The sequence below is a fragment of the Platichthys flesus genome, chromosome 2, assembly GCF_949316205.1.
Source record: "Platichthys flesus chromosome 2, fPlaFle2.1, whole genome shotgun sequence".
NCBI lineage: Eukaryota > Metazoa > Chordata > Actinopteri > Pleuronectiformes > Pleuronectidae > Platichthys > Platichthys flesus.
The window spans coordinates 24234030-24250478 of record NC_084946.1 but is presented as its reverse complement, the minus strand read 5'-3'; the positions used below and the strand labels follow the sequence as shown (position 1 = coordinate 24250478).

Sequence of the window (16449 nt, the reverse complement as noted above, 5' to 3'; positions counted from 1 at the left end):
AGCAAATTGGGGTTCTACTGTTTTCAGAGCAGCCTGGTTTTGGTGGAGGAAAAGAAAACATGGGAGGAGGCAATGGAGCACTGTCGCCACCAGAGCAGAGACCTGGTCAGCCTGACCACTTCCACTGCTCTGATTAAAACCCTGCAGACCAGCAGAAATGCCCACACAGACCACGTGTGGACCGGCCTGCGCTATCTGGCTGGCAGCTGGCTGTGGGTGAACGGGAGTTGCACAGAGAACCAGGCCTGGAGCCAAGGGGAGATGCCGCAGTGCCCCAGAAGTAGTTACCACTGTGGGGCACTCTCACTGGAGACACAGCGCTGGGTCGGTCGGGACTGCGAGGAAAAAATCTACTTTGTCTGCTATTAAAATACTCATGACTTAGGTACACATATGTATAACAGACCATACTATATATTTTAACAAGGTATATGTGAGTTATTGTATGTACTTTTTCTTTCTAAGATAATAGATCATGTTTTTGTACATTAACTTCATGCTTGTATTTGCCACTTGATAGAGAAAGTAATCAATGCAGTATGAGGTACATATAGGATATTAATAAAACACTTAATTTAAAATTGCTTTTACTTTAATATTAAACCTGACCTAATACTCAATAATACTAATACTAGTCAATGTCTTTACAAACACATTACAAACTGATAATATTGTGATGTGGTTTGATGTGGTTAGTTGATCAAAATGCTTTTATTAAGCAGCTTGATTCTGGGTCACTTCCTGTTTATCACTGATGCGATGTACATTTCTATCCAAAGTCATTTAATTGTATGAATTAACTAATCATTAGAGCAAATAAATCTTAAATATACATTAAAGCCGACTTGTGTGTTTGTATCAAGATACAGTGAGTAAAGGGGAATATAAAAACTCAAATCACAGGTTGAATGACTGATCAGTGATCTCACTGATTGATATCACAACTCATACGAGCTGTTTGTCTGTCTTTGAGCAGGATTATTCCAAAAATAATGCAGAGATCTTTATGAAAAATACATATATGATCTATAAACAGGTGGAATTTGGTGCAGATCCGCATATTGATACAGATTTTGTCAGTCAAATCAATATAGTTTTAGGTATGAGACCTTTATTCAGTTCCTCTACGACGGTATCAAATACTCCAAATGTGTGTGTACATGTTTTATGTATCATATCTCAATAAATGAATGTGCAATATGATGATTAAGCAGCCAATCAGGCTTGATGGAGATATATGAGCTCCTTCTTGTGTCAAAACAGAAATGTGTTGGTGCAAAAACTATGTCTCAACAACAAAGTGGCACCACAGAGAGCAGTTGTTGATACTGTTGCTGACAGTAATGGTCCCCAGTGTCAAAGAGGAAATGACCTAGGGGCTCCTGATGGCCGTGAAGAATCAGTCACACAGCGCAAGGTCAGAAGGTCACCTGTCATCCTGCGTGTGGATAATCTTGGAGAGGGGGTATGCGTGTGAAAAGCATGACACTCTGAGTATGTGTGTGTGCTCGTGTGACCTTCTTCCACCCTTGTTGTTAAGACTCTGACAGCCCATACATGCCTGGTGTAACGGTTCACTCACCAGGCCCAGTGGAATAGAGGCTGCCACTGTCAGTGCAGCTGCCTTAAAGCCAAGTGGGAGCAAAGGTCAGCAGGCCGTTTACTGATAGCCGCTCGGCAATGAATCCGGTCGTGACCATAATTTCTGCAACAACAAGTGTAGGAAATGTCGGTGCTTTTACTGTGCATCCATGTTTCATCTCTCATTTGTGGGGGGGAAAATGTCAGGGCTAGAGTTTATACTCTCTGTGTCTCAGTGATTCTACATTGACGTACATTTACTACTCATACACAAATTTAGGAGGCCATTTTCGGTTCAGTCACTTGCTCGAGGATATTTCCACATGTGGTCAGGAGGAGGCAGCATTTCTACCACCATTGATCCCCTCATCATCAGAGCAACAGCCACCAAAACAAAACATCTCCATTAAATGGAAATGATCCAGTGCTTCTCCCAGTAAATCCCATGCCTGTTGCTTTCAAATACATGTATGCATGTTATAGTAGTAGCAGGGTAAAAGTACGAAAGCTCATGACTACAAAGTACTTGATAAGATAAGATAATATTGCAAGATTTCAACCTTCCTGTGTAAAGGGCATTAAGATAATGTATGTTGTGATTTGGTGCAATGCAGATTTGTACTAAATTGAAAGAAAAGGTAATCATGAATTAATTATTTTACAGATAAAGTAAATTAAGTAATAAACAAGTAAACATGCAATACAAACAGAATATATACAATGTAAACAAAACATACTGTGTAAGTAGTATTAAACATAGAATGTATTTATTACATAGTTGAAATTAAATGTATTTAAACATGAGTTGGTTAGATATAATATAAATAGTACAAAGCAGCATATATATAAATATATATATAAATGCAGAAAACAACCTCTGGTGAATCAGATTTAGTTTGGTTGTAGTTAGAGCCACGTGACCCATGTGCAAATTGTAAACAGCAAAACACAATTGTCAACACTGTGTCTCCACCTAGTGGTGCTCACTCGACATTTCAGCTGTTAGGGTTGTAAATAGAGCAACGTTTTCATCCTGTGATGTTGTTTTCCACGTGGAAAGTAGATATCTTGACATTTAAAGGTTCTGTGTGTTAAATCTAGTGATATCTGAATACCTGTCACCCCCCCACCTTACAAATATATAGTAGAACCTAGTAGAATTCAGTTGTCATAAAAACGCAAAGTTTGTCGAAGCAGCAGTAAGAAACACGCGTCTACTCACTTGACTGTGTTTGTCTCCAAATGGACCATAAAATAAGAAAACGTTATTTTTCTATCATCATAAAACAGTGAGCTCATCGGTCAGGCGAATTCCCGCCAAAACGCGATGACCCGACGTAGCAAGCCGTTTACCGTAAGGGACCGTGAAGCGGAGCAGTGAGTCACGTCACTTACCGTAAACAACAGTTAACGAGTGACTTGCAGACGGTAAAGTGAATCAATGGTGCGATTTATGGCTTTGAATGTTCCAGAATTTACAGCTGAGGTCAGTAAAAAAATGAAACAGCATCACGTGGTTCAGGGTCTGTCTTTTTACTTGTCTTTCTGTGTGTTTTTTTAGTTCGTCTGATGTTGAGTCAGAAGATGAGTCAGCAACAGATCACATCCCCTGCCCCCTCAGAGGTGGTCGTGATTGTCTGGTCATCACAGAAACAGAAACAGCCTGTTCTAACCAAGTATATCATATCACTTCATATATACCACTTCAGACACATTACTATTTACCCCATAGGAATATGTCAATAGGCTTAGATCAAAGCATATTCAAATTCAATCTACTCAAATCATTTTACACTGCCATCTGTTTTAGTATAAAGTTACCTAATATTTATTTGTAATGGTCCTGGTCATAATGTTTATTCATTTCATATATGTGCTGCTACTACGACTCATCTTAACCCTTATCACAGGCAGTATAAACTGATCACAGCGTAAAAAACCGAAGACTTGTACATGTAGCATTTAGGAATATTTTGTTAGTATTCTTTTTCAAATATAACATATGTTAACACAGGATCATCAGTACAATGAAAAGTATTGGAAAAATACAAGAAAAATAAATACACTAAGTAAAATAGAGCTCACTATGAATCAAATCAACACAACACAACTCTACATGCAGCCAAGAGTGTGTGGATACAAGGTTAGATCAAAGTGACAAGTGAACACATTGTACAGGTAAAGTAAACAACAATCCAATATGCAAACAGACAAGTATCAGATGTGCAAAGACATGTTTGGACATGGATTGAAATACGAGTTCAGAAGCCCGATGGCCTGTCGGTGATATTTTTGACCTAATAAAAACTCAACAGCTACTCGAAAGGAAAGTGGTTCCAGAACTTTTTGGCTTTTGACCTACTTTAAAGGAAGTTATAAGTTAAGCTACCTCAGACTCTTAGAAAAGTATCAGTGCATATATATATATAAACAAGTGACATTTGTCACAAAAATATAAAAATAAAACCACCACACTCAAAGTCCACAGGGATTAAAAACACATTAAGACATTCATTTAGGATTTTAAGTGAGTTTAATAAAATGATAAAATTATGCATTGATTATTTGCAACTGTGGCAACTATCGCTCCTCTACTTCTGGAAATGGACACATTTCTTATATTTATGAAGAAAGGCATATGTGAAAGTATATCCAGAAAAGAAACATACATGTTCTTTACCAGATATTCTTATTTATTCCTTTTAATCCTTGTGGCCTGATGGAACAATAAAGTGACACAGCAGTTCTTTCTCTCTACACCATTATCTATGACGTCTAACAGACCTGAGGTGATCATTGCTATGATATAGGTGATATACATCGTATAGAAACGTGTATGTCATATTTTTCATAATGCTTGAATCTTATATTGATATGAAAATTATTAGCAACTAAAGGTGATGTTTACTGGAAATTTACACATTTGTAGTATTTCTGAAGGAATGTATGTGTGGAAGTATATTAAGAATTAGACAAATGACAAATATACATGTTCTTTATCAGATATTGTTTTTAATCCTTGTGGCCTGGTGGAACAATGAAGTGACAAAGCAGTTTATTCTCTCTATACCATTATAAATGACGTTCAACATCCCTGATGTTAAACATTACTCTGATCTAGGTGATGTAAGTCGTAATAAATAGAAATCTTTATGTCATACTTTCGTAACGTAGATAAAAACAGATTTATAACCTCTCGACACGACATCTGCTCGTTACGTCAAGGGGAGGTACTTTACGGTAAAAACGCTCCATTACCATGTGATTTCGCCGATGTTTGTAAACATGCGTCAGCCACATGTGATTCTGGCGATGAGGAAACACTCTCCAGCCGCGCGACCAATCAGCGGCCGGGGGAGTGTCGGTGGGCGGGGTGTCCGTGTTGCGCTATGGAAAATCGGGGACAAACTGTGTCCAACGTTACCCACCGACAGCGGCGGTGAGGCTGAAACCGGAGCCCGGTGGACCGGACACGCAGCGGGGACCGGGGACCGGGGACTGGGGGGGCCGACTGACAGGCACCGGCCGCGGGCCCAGGACGAGCCTCCCTCCGCCTGAACTCCCGGGGAAAAACACGTAAGTTATCTGCGAGTGCGAGCCGAATGCTGCGTATGTGAGCGTCGTGAATACCACTATGCGATTCACAACCAGGCGAGAGCTGGGTGGGAATAAAAAAGGAAAAACACCACAAGCGCAAAGTGTGAAGAATCTCAAAGGGAATAGAAAGTGTTCGTGTTCGCCATCCCAGCGTGTGCGAGGGGGGAATTCACGACGGGGAAAAACGTCGTATGCACTTTTATTCCCCCCCCCCCCCACACACACACACACACACACTCTCACCACCTCCTCCTCCCTTCGCTCATCAGGAGTGTTTCATCATCGACATGACAACAGGTAAATGGAACTGCGTCAGCGAGAGAGAGAGGGAGCCGAGAGAAGAAAACCACACGCCATCACACCAGAGGGTATTTCCGCTGCTGCGATGGTTGGGGACAGTGAGGAAGAACTTGCGCTGCGTCCGAATTCGACGTTTGAGAAAAGAAACTACGATGGTAAACAAACGTGGAATCCGGCCGGGGGGGTGGGGGCTGGCGTGTGAAGGAGGAAGGAGCTCGGAATAGGATGCTGCGCAAGAGATGGGTAGTGCGTAATCCTTGTTGTGGGAGAGGACGCGGTGTTACGCAGTTGGTATTGGCACGGCCGTTTAACACCTCATGGCCTCGTGCTCTCTCTCTTTTTTTTTTTATGGCGTTATCGAATGTCACCGCCTGATTTTTTTCTACAAACACAATAACACCGGACGGACTTTCTTCTCACTGACGCGCAGGCAGAAGGAGAGGGCTCTGCTGTGGCGTTTGCGTAATTCCCGGCAGGAAACTTGACGCGTCACAAGCGAGCGGCACAACGGTGACGCAGCTTGTTTGGTTTGCTCCATGTGTTCCAACAACAGTCGCTGCGTCACAGAGGAACCCGGGAGGACCATTCATAGTAATCAGGCTCCTCTTCGTGCGCACTTGAGACGATGAAAACAAGCCGTGCTGCCCCGGACAGTAGGGGGCGCTGCCGAGCAACACAAATCCCTCTGGCGTCACCTATCTGCTGAGGGACGTTGACGTACAGGTATTTCTCATCTCTACCTGAAAACAGCTTCTGCACCATTTCCTTTTGTCTTTATCTCTTGGGTTCTGTTTTGTATTCATAACATTGGCACAAGCTGTGATTATATAACTCCAAACTAAATTGTAATTTTAGAATTTCCATAACTTGGCTGTATTTGTTTGTTCCTCAGAGTTGTGTGTTCTTTTGCCGTTTAGCTGATTTGCCTCCACCTGCGTCGGAGCCTGCAATGGACGCCAGCCAGCGCTCAGCAGGACACGGACACGCCTGATGTGATGACACAAGTTGCTGTTGACTCAGAGGCCGCGGGCCTCTTGCACCTTCCTAATGACCCATGTGGAGAGAGCAAAAAGGGCGTGGTGCCTTCCTACCTCCGCTCACCTGCCAGAGGGACAGGAGATGAAGTGCTTTACTCGCCCTCGGAGAGCTTCTTAGGTGACAATTAGACACACACACACACACACACACACACACACACGCAGGAAAAAACTCCCTTCATGACAAGTGGATTTGTTCGTTCAATGGGTGAATCAGCAGTCGACCTCATGAGCTGCTAAACTGCTGGCAAGGAAATAGTTAGCGAGAGGGAGAGAAGGGGAGGGGAAGGAAGGAGAGCTTTAGAACTTTAATTATGTGTACTGAATAGAAACTTGACTCCCAAGGGAATGTCATGAGTAGTGTTGAAACAAACAGGTAAAAGTTCATGGGAGGAAGTACAGGCCGATCACTGGAAGAGAGTGAGGGATGGCCTTATAGCAGAAATCCTCCTCTTCTTACTTACGTTATTCTGAAAACACGAGTCAGATAATCTTCTTCACGCTGCAGCTCAGCAGAATATATTTTTTTATTACGCAGACTGAGAGTATCATGTCCTCCGCATTCGTAATGTTTACCCTGTCTTCCCGGGGCTGACCATTAGAACAAGTGACCCACTTTCACCAACAAGGAAACGTGACCTCGATAGTTATTTTGCTATTCTTTTGCAGGGAGGGGCGCTGCCTCTCGAGTCAAACAAACAGCAGAGCACAGCAGCACAAGAGGCCCCAAATGAGCTGCTTTCAACTCAGTTTCATTCAGAGTTCTCGGAGGAATGTCTCAATAATGAGGCAGCCAAATGCAATTCCGCCGAAAGCCAGATGCAGCCGGAGATCACTTCTAAAACACAGCGGAGAGCTGATGTGGATGTTTCTGGGGCCGGCATCACCTGTAGACCTCTTGAACCGACCGAGGGAAAATGTCTGAACGACCCACTGCCTTCTAAAACAGATCCCTCCTACGCACAGATTATAGGAAAGGAGGTGGCCCCGAGCTGAGAGATGACAGTGCTAAAATTAAACTCGGAGCGCCGCTGGCCTCGCTAGATGATGATGTATTATTAGACAAGTGTGAGGCAGCACTCATTCGCAGGTATCATTAGCAACCGGAAAACTAATGGGCTGCAAAATAAGGGGAGGGGGTACTGTAGGCCACTTTGCTGAAACACTTCTTACTGCCATGATTAATCACCTCAATTGGACTTCTGTAAAGATTTCTGGAACAGGAGCAATTCTAAGGAGGAGGATGAAATAGTGACGCAGCTGGTGTTTCTTTGCAACATTTGCTGATAATCATTTGGGGATGCCGGCCAGATTTCCTCCCTCTCTTCCTGAAGACCTGATATGTTTTCACAAAGACACCCAGTAGCCCTGTAGCTATTTCAAACGGGTATCTTTACTTTTATCTGTGGCCATTCAGCTCATAGAGTCGCTCCTGTTATCAGCAGCTCCTCTGATATTTCCCAACAACACGAGTCGGAGCCAGAACAGAGTGACAAAGTGTAATTCGCCTCTTCTATTTTCATCCACCGTGCAGCAGACAGAACAAACAAAGTGTCGGGCTCATCTGAACGTGTTAAGGATCCGAATATTTACCAGTTGGCTGCACGGAGGAGAAGCAGAGGCAGCTTGGAAGGAGTTATCTAAGCTATTAAATGATCCACAGAGTTTATGTGTGGTTGAGCAAATTGAGCAGGAAACTAGGCTCAAGCCACCGTTGGCTTTGATTTGTTCTGAAAAGTATCATGTGATTCCTGTAAACATGTAATAGTGTGACTTTAATAGCAAGTTTAACTGGTTTTATTGTCACAAAGCCACATTTATAAACATATCTGAGCTTGTTCTTTATATGTGTTAACATAGTAATGATAATATACTTGTATTTATATAGCACTCTTCTTAACAATGTTTCAAAGCGCTCAGCAACAAGAAGACAACTGATTAAATACAACTAATCAAACAATCCAAAATGTAAATAAAAGAAATAAAAACAGTATAAATTAAACTAAATCAAATGTAAAAATGTAATCAAAACAAATAAAACTGATTAAACACAATCTTATCAAACATTCCAAACAAAATAATAAAACAAATAAAAACTTATCAAACATTACAAAAACAACATAAAACAAATACAAACTATATAAATCAAATCAAACAGTCCAAAAACAATTAAATAAATAAAAACAGATTGAATACAAGCTAATCAAACGATACAAATAAAACAAACAAAAGCTAATCAAACATTACAAAAACAACAATCCAAAAAAAAACATTACAAAACCTCATACATAAAGCCAATTAAAGTTTTGACAAAGCTTCTGACGTCTATACAATAGAGAGTTGTGAGTTTGTATAACTTGTAGTAGTTTTCCTTTAGTGGTCAAATGTAGAGCGGAGGTTTAAAAACACAGTACCTCAACAAGTTTGCCTCCCTCCTGATAAATTAGGACCTCTAATCTGTAAGAGGATTAACCACCTACACTGTTTACACGTGCACACATGCACACAACCCCACCCCCTACTGTTAGCTCGCACAATGTCACAAACATACAGGAATTCAGTGTTTACGTCAACCCGCTCTGACGCTGAGGCCCAACCCACTATGACTCTCTCCCTATGACACACAGTTTGTCCTGGGGGATTTGCTACTATAGTGGAGATATATCATGTTGCCATTTTCTGTATTTGTTTGTGATTGAAGAATTATTCCTTATCTACCGACCCTTTGTCACAAACTGTTCCTGCAATCTGCTACTCGAGCTGGACAGGACATAGTTTGATATCCTAGCTGCAAATTAAAATGATGGTTTCGCAATTTGCTCTTGTTTTAAAAAAAGGGTCCGATGCGCCTTTAACAAGGAGTAGATGGTCAGCTGACTTGGCTGGAAAATAAAACTGGCTCTGGTGCAGACAAGCAGTCGCTGCAACACACAATAGACGTCGAACTGAGCTTGTAGTAAAAAACAGAGCACCAGAGCCAGGGAGAGGTAGATAGAGAGTTCACAAATAGCACTGTTGCATGGGAGGAGTCAGAAGAGCAGGAACTAGGAGAGGACAGATGAGAACAGTGGCGCGGCCCTCAGACTTCCCTGTGACTCCGTGTTTGTGTAAACACTGGGAGTGCTCGTCCAATTCCGGGGTATTTCGAGCGTTGGTTTGGGTCAAAGTCCAACTCCACAAAACAATAAGAGCCATCATGTATGCCCGTATTTTAATATCAGCGGTGATAATGGCGTATTTAATAATACAGCAAGGGCCTGTGTTTTTTAAGCTAAGACACTAAACTGCCAGTGAATAGGATTAGGAAGAGACAGACAGGGAAATTGTCCCAGAAAGACACATGAGGGTTTTGGATTAGTTGCTACACGTCACCTCTTCCGGGACAACATCGTCTGAGACACTGACAAGACAGGATAATGCCATCCTCCCAGTGCCAGTCCTACAAATAGAAGCCAGTGAGTTTTCCACATGAATTATCTCGGTATTGTGTTGTCATTCCAAAAGAGACGGTGACGGAGACAGTCTGGAAACGTGCTCCCATAATGCAGTGCGTGCTCAGGGCCAACGCTGGTTCACTTTAATGACTCCTTACCTAGTTCAGGACCAGCGGGTCTGGATGCCGGAGGCTGACGCAGTGGGGGGGGGGGGGGGGGGGGGGGCACAGGATCCTATTGTGCTATACAAAGAAGTCTACGGGGAGCTGCGGAGATTTATTTTGTTACAGCATGATTCACAGACTCCTGGTTTTTGTTGGGGTTCATCTCTGGTGCCAGTCTGCCGCCGTGCCCTTTCTTACGCTGAGATCCTGGTTATCTGATGCACTTGATGCTGCTGTGTCATTCTCTGACGTGTTGACCATGACTCAGTGGTGCCTCTCATTGATCTCGGTGCTGGCAGACAACCTTTTCTGTCCTCTTTTAGTATTTTCTTTGAGTTTAGGGTTGTTTTTTGTGTCTCCATGTTTGGAAATAGCTTGAACATGGGTGGACCCAGCTGAAATCTGATTTGACCCTGAAGTGCCCCTTCCGGTCAGCAGTCTTTAAAAAGAGTCACTTATTAACAACATGAAGGAGGATTTGTGCTCAAACAAGGACCTGAAGTGGGGCTTTGCTCAAAGCTAAGCTAACAGCTAACAGTAAACAACAAATTACATAATGTGCACTTTAGTGAATCAGGAATTGTGGACGGATGTTGGACATGTAAGTGACCCCTCTGTCAAAAGTCCTAGATCCACCCATTAGCTTGAACTACTTCTTATTAGGCAACAGCAGCATCGACTGTTTTCAAGGGAATATCTGAAACTTAGCATTGTAAAGATAAACCAAGATATCCAATGTTTCCAGCCTGTATTGGAGTAAAATGTTGCTCATCCAGAGATTTTACAGTGCATGTGATAAAACAAGGGGGTTTTCAATTTCACGTTAAATAACAACAAATTTAGATGACGGTTATCATTATATTGTTCATGCAATTTCAGCACGACACCTCAAATTAAAGAGGCCTTTGGTTTAAACCTTTAGTTTACACAGGCCAAGGAGCTTTTCATATCGTGTGACTAAGAAATCATATTTGTTTTTGTGAAATCGCCATGACAGGAACAGATGCGCGCCCTAAAGTGTTGGAACTTGTTTTCCTTTGTCAGAACAAATAGCAAACTGCGTGCGTAGCAGTGTTTTGTTTTGTCGGGAGCCATTACTGCCTCTTTCCAATCTTCATCGAAACGTATTTTGGCAAGAAGATGGATCTGTGGGGACGGCACTAATAAGCAGCTCGGCAGTTTGAGTTCGGAAAAGAGCATTTTCTCAGCAGGAAAAATAAATTAGGATCAATTGAATTAGATTTCTTTACACAAATCAAATGCACCCACTGATAGAATGAGCCACTTTTGTTGATTGTGTTCCAATGATTTACTCAGTAAAATGCATTCAAAACGATGAGTCATCTCATTGGCTAATCTGATATTGGCAGACTCAAATCAATCAGAAATATGTTCAAGTGATTATACTAATGTTGTTTTGTTTGTCCTCTCATTTCAGATGGGGACGTGGCCTCTAGATATTTATTCCCAGAGGCATCCTCCCCAGGGAACTGGTTTCAGATGGTGTTTTAGAGAATTAAATTCCATCTAGCACCATTTGAAATCGGTGTTCTTGAGCGGGAACAGACTCCAGGATCTCTGACAGCATGGATTACAGTTTGTTCTCGACCGGTTCTCCGTGCGGCTCCACACTTTTCCACTGATCTCCAGAGAACGGTATCAGAGTTCAATCCTCTGACCGCCGTACCCCCCCCTCCCACCCAGGCTGACCGTTTTCCTATGGTGTTTTGAGTTTCCATCATGTCTAGCACCATTAGAAATCGGTTACAATGCGGTGGGAATATCAACACAGACCTTTCCCTCAACAGCTGCACAATGGAGTTCCTTTAACTACCAGAAGAGGGCGGCATTGAGCTGCAGTTCTCGCTATCGTCCAAGGCTACTGAGGAATGATGACCCTGGTTACATGTAAGTGAAAAATGTGAATGTGTCAGTTTTTCCTTGTATTCAAATATTTAAAAAGTTGTATCTTCAATAAAGTTGACAAGGTGTACACTGGTTTCGGTTTGACTCTTTGTTATTTGATTTCTTTTTTACAGAAGTGACAATTAAATGAAAGTAAATTTTACTCTGAGCAACTGTTCACCCATTACCCTCCACATGTGGTATGGTTGGCAAACACATTAATACAGCGATCTTTTTCACAACACAATTAAGCTAAAATGTATAAAAGATCATGAACTCACATTGTCGTGGTTAACAGGAAAATAAATGTAAGTTCTAATACAAAAAGATTCATTTTCACATCTAGTAGTATAAAAAGCATTATGTGACTCAAGAATAATGCAAAATTAGTTCATGATGAATATGAGATTCTTAGTCTTTATGTCTCCACAGTGGCAACAGTGCCCGGTGGAATTTTGTTTTTATTGGGTCGTTCCTGATCTTAAATATCACAATTGAATCCGCCAGGACTTTCCTTAAAATTCCAGTTTGACTCAAAGAGGAACAGTGAGGGTTATTTCTTTAGATTTGGTGAAAATGTTCGCTTGGGAGTCAAAGAAGAACTGATTTTGGTGGTCAGAGTCCTACGGCCTCACACGTCAGATCTTCACCTCATGAACGTCAGATTTGAACTCTGACTTAAGGGAATTTCCTCAAATTTGACCAATTGTCATGGTCACAGTGACCTCATGTGACTTTGAGGAAGGACGTAAGGAAACTGAAACTGCACAGGAGGCACACACTCACAGGGCGGTGAATCCAGTTCAGCCTTACCACGTTATGTAATCCTCTTTGACAGAAGACTTGTGAAAATGTAAGGATCCTTTATTCTACTGTACGTTCTATCTGTTAGTGTTAATCCGCCCATACAAACAGTGTTTGCTTTTAGGGAGATAGCTGCACTGATGTTCCCATTTTGTCCTTTATAACAATGTAGTTATACATTTGTAGTAACTTCATCCTCATGAAGCCAGCTACGATCAGATCCCTCTTTTAATCCTGGTGTTTTACTCAGACACATTATAAATATATGTGTAAATGTGACAAGTCATACTAATATATCAGATCTTTTCTTTCAAGTTCAAGTTTCATTTATCGTTTGTCAGTCAGAGTCAACACAGGGTCAATGGTACAATGAGAAGTGCTGGATGAGAAAGATGGTTCGGCTCAGCGATACAACAAGAGCAACGTCATAGTGAATACAAATTGGGATAATTCAAATAAAGTAAAGAGCTCAGTATGCACATAAAAAAAAATGCAATACTATAACATGCAGATCAGAGGATGCAAGTGTAAACAGTGACACGAGTAAAATATGTTTGTATAAGTTACTGCACAGTGCCTCTGCTGTTTGAGCTGTGAATTACAGATACCATCCCTCTAAGCATCATTTGACACTGTTGAACCTCCAGAATCAGAAACGTCCCTTTGAAGCTTTTCAAATCCTCCTTTGACATTTTCTCTCACAAGTGAGTAACATTGTCCGAACAGGGTGAACTGCTGTGTAAGAGCCATGGGCCACTTTCTAACGACTCCCCCTGCTGACATCCGCATAGGCCTGAGAAGTGTTTTTGAGCTCATTCAAAATAAAAGCTGCAGATCCTGAATGGCCACCCTACCTCCAGCATGACCTTATTTTTATCTCTGGCAGAAGAGAGAAGACGCCGGCCCTGGTGATTGGGCGAGGAGATATATATTCATAGCACAGAGCGTGTTGCTATATCAACAGCAAAACAAGGACATGTTCATTCAGTGTCCTCACACTTCAGAGTAAATATGAATCATAGGGAGTGTCTCTGTGAAAGAGTGATAACCTCATTATGAGCACCATCAATGTTTGAATCCGCTCAGCCCTGTTCCGACTTGCTGTGCCTGTCTCACTGGGATGTGGTGAGAGTGACTGGTGTGGTTGGTTGCACAGTCAGTTTCCCAACGCCCTCAGCACATGACGGAGGCAGACGCACGATTTCAATGACACATTGGATACATCAGAAATAAAGATGGAAACACAGTAAGGAGGAGTTAATGGTGTTGCTCTTTAAAGACAGACCTCTGATTCTGAGAAATAGTGTTTTCCGCTTCTTTAAAATAAAAAGTACAGGCTGACTTGGTCTGGTATGAACAGAAGTTTATATCGGCTAAAGTTAACAAACTTTTGTGGGTCCGATGGCAGTTTCAGGTGAATAAGGTCAACGCTGGTCTTCATCTGCAGATGGACTCACATCACGTTCATATACATGAGATGTGAGGACGAGCACAAGGAAAAGTGAATATGGTTGTTTTACTGTATACCTTCTGGTGAGGTCACATTATCACACTGATCCTAAACACGCACAGAGCTACGAGCTGTCTTCACCCTGAGATGTCTCCTGTTGTCTGTCCTAGGAAGCACGGGGAAATGTTTGTGTTCTTACGTCTCACAAGAAGAAGTGTCGGAGTGAGGTTTGATCAGTAATTCAGCAGAAAACATAAGACCTATACATTTCTACTGTGGAACTCATAGTTTTTGATTACAGCACATCGACACCAGCATCAGCCCTCATCACCAAAAGCTCTATAATCTCATTATTACTTACTTCTTCATCCTGGCATATTTGTATTCCTTTTGTTTCTTTCAGTTTTGCATCTGTCGCGTGTTGGAAACACTTGTGCAAGTTTTTACTTCGGGGTTGTCAGGAAAAACGTATATCGCTTCTCTGCTACGATCAAGGTCGGGGGTTAACCTCTCATTTCTGTGGCATGTGATCTAACCACATAGGAGATAAGAAGTGTTTATAATTTGTTCTGAACAGCCACACCTGCAAACAGGCAGGTGAGAAGACGGACAGGACAGGTTTCTCTATGTAAATATATAATACCACAATGGTGCATAAATAGTGTTATGTTAATAAATATAAAAATTCCTGAGAAGTCGGTGAAGAGACAGGACGACGATGCTTCATCTACAGGAAAGAAGGAGTCAACGAATGGTTCAACGATCCTGGAACCAACATCAGTCCCATGCTACGGCCTTCACATCAAATAGATCTTAACCCAGCTGACACAGGACCAGAGATTTTGGACAGACATCCAAATGGGAAATGCTCATTTTGAAGACTGGTGTAGAATCACAGCCAAGGTGCATGAAGCTGTTCTGTCAGCACGAGGAGGTCCAACACCATGTTGGTTTTTATCCTTCACTTTATCACCTGCCTGTAGATGAAGAGAGCTACAGTTCATGGTCCTTCTTTACTTTCTCAGCCTCCTCACACTGGGTTACAATTCTGATGCTGGATAAATATGAGTCGGGGGGGGAAGTGCTAGACGCTGTTCATCAATCTATAACAAGCTCCTCTACTCAAGTATATCTTTCTTCGTTATTCTGGAATCATGACTCATGGCTGAAGGAGCCACAGCTTAGCACAACATCGGCATCGGCTAGCTTTTAAATTACACTTGTGGTGGAGTCCTTGAAAATCACAACCAGCTGCAAAAGGAAAATCTGAGTGCCAAGTTGTGTGACTTAAAGGGCTCTAATGTACACATGGCTGCTTCAAGGTGGAGTGTGTAAGACTTTAGGGAATCTGCCAACTGAAGCATGTACAGCCAAATGTAATATGTGCAGGAGAGAAGCCAAAGAGCCAGTTGTATGGTTTTGGTATGAGTTAGGGAGTATTAAGTTATCTTGATGACTCTCTCTACCAATCACGTGGTTCGGTTGACACAGCTACAGAAGAAACATGATGGTACAACAGGGTGAACGCTCTCATTCTAAGGTAATGATAACACAATGACCCTTAGTTTCAGTGGAGTCTGTATTTATATATCTTTATTTTTCTTTAATTTAATTTTCTTTCTTTTCAACGAAGTCTTATCAATATTGTATGTAAAGCACTTGAAAGGTGCTATACAAATAAAGTTGATAATTTCTTCTTCTTCTTTTTCTTCTTCTTCTTCTTCTTCTTCTTTTTCTTCTTCTTCTTCTTCTTCTTAATAATAGTGGTCAGAGGTCACATGTTCGCTAAAGCCCAACCATGAATAATTCTCTGAGAAATAAAGGAAATAGTCAGAAAAAAAACTGATGGCAATCCAGCCCCTGGTCAGGAGCCACACCAAAATGTAATGGGGGGTTTCCTCGGAACCAAATGTTATGGAAATTGGCAGTTCAAAGTATACCCTCCTTGTAATTATGACTATTATTTTCCATTACTGTCAACAAATCCCCTAAATCTTTCTGTGAATCGTATCCATGAAGCTGAAGGTGCTCACACAAAGAGCAGATCCATTAAAACAAGGATGTAAACACCGAGATGCGTTTCACGAAGTGTGAGGTGGCTTATTCACGTTAAACATCTGTTTCTGGTCCAGCGCTGAAGCCACACTGGGAACCATTTATGTCTTGTTTGTCTTCGG

General features: G+C 41.8%; 1 long non-coding RNA gene across 2 annotated transcripts; it reads left to right on the top strand.

The window, feature by feature from the left end:
• The first annotated feature begins 5002 nt into the window (after positions 1-5002).
• On the top strand, positions 5003-8360 carry LOC133970443 (uncharacterized). 2 transcript variants are annotated; one of them, XR_009924306.1, is made up of 3 exons: positions 5003-6201; positions 6396-6633; positions 7185-8360. It is a non-coding gene; the product is annotated as an uncharacterized LOC133970443 (long non-coding RNA). The 2 variants fall into 2 exon arrangements; XR_009924305.1 differs by having other exon boundaries at positions 5003-6633.
• Positions 8361-16449: the final 8089 nt, after the last annotated feature.